Source organism: Gekko japonicus, unplaced genomic scaffold (genome assembly GCF_001447785.1).
Source record: "Gekko japonicus isolate JY-2015 unplaced genomic scaffold, Gekko_japonicus_V1.1 scaffold712, whole genome shotgun sequence".
Lineage (NCBI taxonomy): Eukaryota > Metazoa > Chordata > Lepidosauria > Squamata > Gekkonidae > Gekko > Gekko japonicus.
In genome coordinates this window covers 228,318-236,803 of record NW_015176472.1, presented here as the reverse complement: position 1 = coordinate 236,803, position 8,486 = coordinate 228,318, and the positions used below count along the sequence as shown (strand labels likewise).

Below are 8,486 nucleotides of genomic sequence, written 5' to 3'. Positions count from 1 at the left end.
CCCCCGGGGCTTCCTTGCAAGTAAACACAGAAGGGAATCAGCCTGCAAGAGGGCAGCCCCGTGCTTTCTCAGCCCCTTGAAGCCTGTGGGACTTCCTGGCCACAAAGGAGCAGCTGCCCCCTCCCCTCCCCTCCTGCAACATGGCAGGCAGAAATCCAGCTGGGCAGCCTCTCCCATCCGAGGGATGAAGCGAAGGGCATGGTGATGATGAAGAAAGCTTTCTCGTCCTGACCCGGAGAAAGGCACGGAGCATTTGTGACAATTAAACCCGCACTTCTCAGATGCGGTCATTTCCCCTCTTCCCCCTGCTTTCCCAGGAGAGGTCGGAAGGGGTTAAATGCACCAAGCTCTGTTTCTAGAGAGGCTCCGAAATGGGAGCTTCGTTCCCAGCCCACTCCCTTTCCCCTTACTTTGGCAAGCCTCTCCTTGCAGAGAATTGGGGAAATCATGCGGATTCTCGGGAGGGTGTGCATGTCGAAATGCAAAGACTAGTAGGCGAGGGTAAGTGAAAGTGAGGGAGGAGGTTCCTGTATACAAGAAAACGTTGCAGGGCGTGGTGAGGGAAAATAAAGATAGGGGCTAACAAGAGTAGCCATGAATCGGGCGGTGTGGGAAAGCGATCAGTAGAGAAGCTACAGACACAGTCTTAAGGAGGGTCTGTGTAGCTCATAAGAACATAAGAGACGCCAATGTTGGATCAGGCCAAAGGCCCATCCAGTCCAACACTCTGTGTCACACAGTGGTCAGAAATACCAGGTGCCATCAGGAGGTCCACCAGTGGGGCCAGGACATTAGAAGCCCTCCCACTGTTGACCCCCCCCCCAAGCACCAAGAAGACAGAGCATCACTTGCCCCAGAGCCCCTATCTATACCTTGTGGCTAATAGCCACTGATGGACCTCTGCTCCATATGCTTATCTAATTCCCTTTTGAAACTGTCCATGCTTGTAGCTGCCACCACTTCCTGTGGCAGTGAATTCCATGTGTTAATCACTCTTTGGGTGAAGAAGTACTTCCTTTTATCCGTTCTAACCCGATTGCTCAGCAATTTCATGGAGTGCCCACGAGTTCTTGTATTATGAAAAAGGGAGAAAAGTACCTCTTTCTCTACCTGCTCTATCCCATGCATAATCTTATAAACCTCAATCATATCTCCCCTCAGTTATCGTTTCTCCAAGCGAAAGAGCCCTAAGCGCTTTAACCTTTCCTCATACGGAAAGTGTTCCAACCCTTTTATCATTCGAGTTGCCCTTTTCTGCACTTTTTCCAAAGCTATAATATCCTTTTTAAGGTGTGGTGACCAGAATTGCACACAGTATTCCAGATGAGGTTGCACCATTGATTTATATAGGGGCATTATGATATTGGCTGATCTGTTTTCAATACCCTTCCTAATAAACCCCAGCATAGCATTGGCCTTCTTTATTGCAGTCACACAATGTCTCGACATTTTCAGTGAGTTATCTACTACAACTCCAAGATCTCTCTCTTGATCAGTCTCTGCCAGTTCAGACCCCATCAACTTGTATTTATATTTAGGATTTTTGGCTCCAGTGTGCATCACCTTGCACTTGGCCACATTGAACCCCATTTGCCATGTTGACGCCCACTTGCCCATCCTTGACAGACCCCTTTGGAGTGCCTCACAATCCTCACTGGTTTTCACCACCCTGAACAACTTCGTATCATCCGCAAATTTAGCCACTTCACTGCTTACTCCCAACTCCAAATCATTAATGAACAAGTTAAAAAGCAGTGGACCTGCGGTACCCCACTGCTTACCTCCCTCCACTTAGAGAATTGCCCATTTATACTCTCTGTTTTCTATTAATTAGCCAGTTTTTGATCCGTAAAAGGACTTGTCCTTTTATCCCATGATTTTTGAGCTTAATTAGGAGCCTTTGATGAGGAATGGATTTGAATAGCCTTTGATGAGGAATTGATGACAGGATAGAGAAAGTGCCGTGGCCACCTCCCGTCTCCCCAAGAGGCGAGTGACCAACTCCTTCCCAGAGGCTTAAGTCCCTTCCAGCCCCTTGAGGCAGGAAAGCGTCTGCCACAGAAAAACACACGAACACAGAAAAGCCAGGTATATGTGTCCAATCAGCACACCCCGATGGCCGGGTTTCTCCCAGGCGGGCTAGCACTGTGTCGCCCTGTCCCCAGGGAAGAGGATTGGCAAAGATGAAATCCCTGTGCTCCTGTAAGGATCTGCCACACTAACTTCCCCACATTTACATTACATCACCCTGGTTATGCTGAACATGTGCATATCTGCATGCTCACTGCATGGTCCCTGCATGTTGCAGGTGTTTTGGGAGGATGGAACAGGGCAGACTAGGGTCATCTGGACTTTTCGGCACTGTGTGTTCCTCCGGGACGGGCTTCCCGAGGGCCTTACTCTCCTGCATCGAGTTAATGACCTTGAGGCCTGATAAGCTCATCTTCTGGCTATTTCTTGCTGACAGTAAGGTAGATTCTTTCCAGGCTGACTCTGTGCTTCTAGGAAAGGCAGAAATGCCTGCATGATTCAGACTTGGCTGTTCATTAGCCAGTAGACACCTGGCTAAAGCCCCGAAAATGGCTTAGAAATAACAAGAAAATGGCTCTGAGCTTGCGAAAGGTGGCACTACACTGCAAGGTTGGTTTTCCCATCGGTCATTACCTGCTCCTCTGAGAACTGGTGTGTTTTCCAAAAACCATAGGGGTCCCCTTTGAACTGTGGGATTGACTTCATGAGGTCCTGGCTTCTCACTGCCCTATAGCAAACATGTATTTTGGGGAGGCTGAAAATCAGCTCCTCCTGACTCTGTTCACAACGGGAAGGAAACTCAGTGCAGCTGCAGGACCGGATGCCTCGATAACGTCTTGTATGTAATCAGCAAGAGCAGAGAATCAAAAGAGCTGCACGGGAACAGTAGGGGAGTCCTTCCTTGCCAGTTATTTAAAAAGTACATACAGGGAGTTTTGGGGATAGGCAGAATATAAAAACGGCTCTACGGGAGGGCCTGGCAGGGATAAGGTGTGACCAGCAGCTCAGTGTGGGAGGAAAGAAGTTCTGATCGTAGAAATGCACACCCATTCATGAGCAGTGCCTGACTGGTGCCTTGGCTTCTTGCCTGGGTGCTGATTGAAATGCTTTCTGTATTCCAGCAGCAGATGTGGAGGAGACAGTTGGGGGATTCCAGGGGTTCTCTTTGGAAAAAGCCAAGAATGAAGATGCCGAAGGAAACTTTGGAGATAATGGGCCACACAAGCAGGAGGAAAGCCACACAGGTAACAGGAGGGATAAGCCCATTCCTTGCCAAGGAGGTGGTTTCTGTGAAATCCCAGTCCAAGGTCAGTCATAAATGAAGGAACAAAGACCTCCATCTCCATCAGAGAATCCACTCTTGGGTAAATGAAAATGAAAGTGTAGCCTTGAGTCAGAGAATTAATGTCATTTTGCAGACACACATTCCCTTGGGAGAGAAACGATATAATTGCCTGAAGTGCGGAAACCGCTTTAGTAGGAAAAGAGCTCTTGCTTCACATAACAGAAGTCACACGGGTGGGGAGTCATATAAATGGTCAGAGATGAAATCAGGCATATCTGATACAGGAGGCTTAATGTACTTTGAAAGTGTATCAGTTTAAAAGAGCAAGAGTCCAGTAGCACCTTAAAGACTAGCAAAATATGTGGCAGTGTATATTATTATCTGACTAATAAAACATGTGGCAGTGTAACCGCAGGAAGAAGCCACTGAAGTATTTGGAGTGTGGATGAAACTTCAGGTGCAGATCAGGCCTCTCTGTGTGGATTCTAATAGGCTTTCTCTCCTTATTCCAGCAGGAGATGACCAGAGGAATGAGGAAGATGAGGAACTGCATCAGCTATCGCCAGCTGAAGGGAGGAATGAAGACACGAGGGGAAACTTCAACAATCAAGTTGGCCATAAGAGGCAGAAAGGCAGCCACATGGCTAAGAAGAAGGATGATCCCATTCCTTGCCAAGAGGGGGATTTCCATGAAGTAATTCACATGGTAGAGGAAACAGACAAGTTATTGGACTGTGGAACGAACTTCTCAGATCAAACCCAACGTAATACCCATTTACAAATGCATGCTGGAAAGAAGACCCATCCGTCCCTGGAGTGTGGAAAGACCATGATTTGCAGAGCGGAGCTCCTTAGACATCAAAGAACACATACAGGAGATAAACCTTATATCAGCTCAGACTGTAACAAGAGCTTCTCAGAGAAATCAGACCTTGTTCAACACCAAAGAATTCACTTAGGAGAGACGCTGTTTATCTGCTCAGAGACTGGAATAGCGTTCTCTGATGGAGGAAAGGATAATATACATTCTTCAGAATACAATATAATGAAAGCACATAAGTGCTTTCAGTGTGGAAAGTACTTCAGATACAAATCACAGCTCCTTGTTCACCAAAGGATTCACAGAGGGGAGAAACCTTTTGAATGCTCAGAGTGTGGAAAGAGATTCAGCCAGCGTAGCAATCTGCAACAGCATGAAAGAATCCACACAGGGGAGAAGCCTTTTGAATGCTCAGAGTGTGGGAAGAGGTTTAGTCACAGTGGCTATCTTCAGAGTCATCTAAGAACCCACACAGGGGAGAAACCTTTTAAATGCTCAGTGTGTGGAAAGAGATTCAGTCACAGTGGTACTCTTCAACAGCACCTAAAAACCCACACAGCAGAGAAGCCCTTTGAATGCTCAGAGTGTGGAAAGAGATTCAGTCACAGTGGCCATCTTCAACAGCATCAAAGAACTCACACAGGGGAAAAACCTTTTGAATGCTCAGAGTGTGAAATGAAATTCAGTAGGAGTAGCCATCTTCTACAGCATCAAAGAATCCACACAGGGGAGACACCTTTTCCATGCACAGAGTGCGGAAAGAGATTCAGTCAGCGTAGCAATCTGCAACAGCACCTACGAACCCACACAGGGGACAAACCTTTTGAATGCACAGAATGTGGAAAGAGATTCAGGTTGAGGGGTGCTCTTCAGCAGCATCAAAGAATCCACACAGGGGAGAAACCTTTTGAATGTGCAGTGTGTGAAAAAAGATTCAGTCAGAGTGCCACTCTTCAACAGCACCTAAGAACTCACACAGCAGAGAACCCCTTTGAATTCACAGAGTGTGGGAAGAGATCCAGTCAGCATAGCAATCTGCAACACCACCTAAGAACCCACACAGAGGACAAACCTTTTGAATGCTCTGAGTGTGCAAAGCGATTCAGTCAGATTGACGCGCTCCAGAATCATCGGAAAACCCACATTGTGGAGAAGCCTTTGAATGCTTAAAGTGTGGGAAGAGACTCAGTCACAGAGGTGCTCTTCAAAGTCACCTAACAACCCACTAAGGGGACAAGCCCTTTGAATGCTCAGTGTGTGGGAAGAGATTCAGTCAGCGTGGCAGTCTTCAACATCATCAAAGAAACCACACAGGGGAGAAACCTTTTGAATACTTAGAATGTGGAAAGAAATTCAATCAGAGTTCCAATCTTCAAAAGCATCAAAAAACATATACAGGGGAGAAACCTTTTGAATGCTCAGAGTGTGAAAAGAGATTCAGTCAGCGTGGCCATCTTCAACAGCATCAAAGAAACCACAAAGGGGAGAAGCTTTTTGAATGTTCCGAGTGTACGAGGAGATTCAGTTGGAGTGATGCTCTTCAACTGCATCAGAGAACCCACACAAAGAGAAGCAATGTAACTAATTTGTTACGAGGGCTGGATCTGACATAAATGTCACTTTGTCGGACAGGGCCACATATGCTATAAAATGTAATGCCATGTACCAGAGATACAAAACTTTAGAAAGGACATGGGCAAACCCAATTAATGATATGATTTTTTACTCAAAATACTAACATGCTTAAAACATTAAGAGTATTTCCTTTATTTAACAGTCTTTAATAACTGACACCTCTTGCTCTGAATTATTGCATCAAAATCTGGAGTGAATGTCTGTTCTGTAGCAATCTCGAGTATGCTGTTTAGGTGTGTATCTGTAAGCTGAGAATGTACTTTTGATTTTTGGACATTTATTACAGAAAAGATTTCACAGCCATAAGTTGTCCCAAACATTGACAGAATTTTAGAAGCAAAAGCCTTAATTTGGGGGTAATTTGGACCTCCAAATGCTAAAATTTGCTAATGCTAACTTTAGAAAGCTTATCCTTCAATACAGCATCATACCTTTCCTCCACCTACCTGCAATTTTTGGCATCTTTTCATTGGTCGTTGCAGAGCAGTGTGAATGTCCCATTCTGTCAACTGTACTGGATCACTAGGCCTTGAGTACGCCACCCACCTTAGAGAACCTTTTCTGTCCATCTCCCCACCACCACCCTGGCACCTCTTCCCTCTCCAAATATACACTTCCTCACTACACTAGATCAGGAACCTTTTTCTCTGTAGGCCTGGAAGCATTTTGGTGGTGGGATTTCTTTCCCACTTAAAGAGGTCCACCCCAAAATGTACACGGAGGAGGAGGAGATTGGATTTATACCCCGCCCTTCACTTGGCGTCTCAGAGCGGCTTACAAACTCCTTTCCCTTCCCCTCCCCACAACAGACACCCTGTGAGGTAAAAGAAGAAGAGATTGAATTTATACCCCGCCCTTCACTACCCAAAGGAGTCTCAGAGCGGCTCACAAACTCCTTTCCCTTCCCCTCCCCACAACAGACACCCTGTGAGGTGGGTGGGGCTGAAAGAACTCTGACACAAACTGCTCTTTTTCAAGGACAGCTGTGCCAGAGCTTGTGACTGACCCAAGGTCACATCAGCAGGTGCAAGTGGAGGAGTGGGGAATCAAACCCGGTCCTCCCAGATTAGAGTCCGCACACTTAACCACTACACCAAACTGGCTCTCGAATATAAAGTCTCCAAGGAACTGGAGCCACTGCCCTCAATACTTCCTCAATCCACCACAAAAATCATGAACCCTCCACAGATTCACCAGCCACCTGTTGATGACCAGACCTCCTAAATCAGCCTTTTTCTCCCACCATCTCCTTGTCATTCATCCACACCAATCCACTCTCCTCTAAATCTCAAGTCTCACGCAGATCACTTTTTTTTTGCACTTCATTGCCACTTAAAGACCTGACCTTCCACAAAGAAACACATACACCCTGTGGTGAAACGGGGCCCCGCCTTCAGCCCTGGGAGACTGAGCAGCCGTTCTGTGGCTCGCAAGCCCGTTTTTGCCTTCCCACCCTGCCTGGTGGGGCTATTTCCCTTCATTACACACTGCCACCACTAACTGGATTTACACCACCTTCCTAGAGGGACAGTGAGACCCCTCTGGCTGATTCCCCAACCGTGGGAAGTTAATACCACACTCTTTGGGCGCCCCCTGGAGAGTTGGCAGCCCCTCCGATTTGGGCCCGTTTGAGTTCCCTAACCTCCCTTTGCCCCTGGTAATGTCCTGAGTGGGGAAGACTAGGTGGTCAAGGCACACCAGGTCTTATTTAACTCAAAAAGGTTTATTTTTACTATGTACAAGTTACGCGCAGAAAATAAACACAAGCACATTACTTTTATTTATTTATTTATTTATCGCATTTATACCCCGCCCTCCCCAGTGGGCTCAGGGCGGCTAACAAGGGCAAGGTAAACCATGCCATAATTAAAAGACATAACATACATAGTAATTTAAAACATAATAATACGATTTAAAACATCCAATACTTAAAACACCGGTGCTCAAACGTCCAATGTTATAGGTCCAAAGATGGCATCAATGTAGTTCCAGTGATATTTCCAATGATGTTTGCAGCCACAGGAGAACGGCTTAGATCCAGGTATTTCAGATGTTTCCTCAGGGCCTCGTCAAACCTTGACGGTGATGGTATAGTAGGGGCAGCAGCTCCTACTCAAAGGCCTGGCGGAAGAGCTCCGTCTTGCAGGCCCTGCGGAACTGCACAAGGTCCCGCAGGGCCCGGATCTCCCCCGGGAGCTCATTCCACCAGGTAGGAACCACCACCGAAAAAGCCCTGGCTCTGGTTGCAGCTAGTTTGGTGTCCTTGGGGCCCGGGATAACCAACAAATTTAGGGCCCCTGACCGTAGTGCTCTTGGGGGAACGTACGGGGAAAGGCGGTCCCTCAGGTAGGCTGGACATTAGCACAACCTGGGCACATTAACACAACCTGGGCAGAAAATAAATACGATTTAAAATGCCAATCCTCTGTCCCCTTCACACCCATCTCTATCTCTGGAGGTTGTGGAGAGACCCCAGCCCTTCACTGGACTGGTCACTGGTACTGTTGCCCTCCTGGCTGTCCACCACGGTTTATAGTGACCTGGATGCCCTGGAGTTTGAGGCAACAGGAGCCCCCACCTGTACACTCCCTTGAAGCTGCCGTCCACTCTGAGTCAAAGGCTGAAGACCAGGCTGAAGACCGAACTCCCCCCTCAGGAGCCAAAGCCTTTATCTGCCGGGCTCCGCCCCTGGGGTGTGTCCATATTTTCCCGCTC

At 47.3% G+C, this 8,486-nt stretch overlaps 1 pseudogene; it reads left to right on the top strand.

The window, feature by feature from the left end:
- Positions 1-8,486, top strand: part of LOC107123815 — a 135,287-nt pseudogene that overhangs the window by 108,271 nt on the left and 18,530 nt on the right.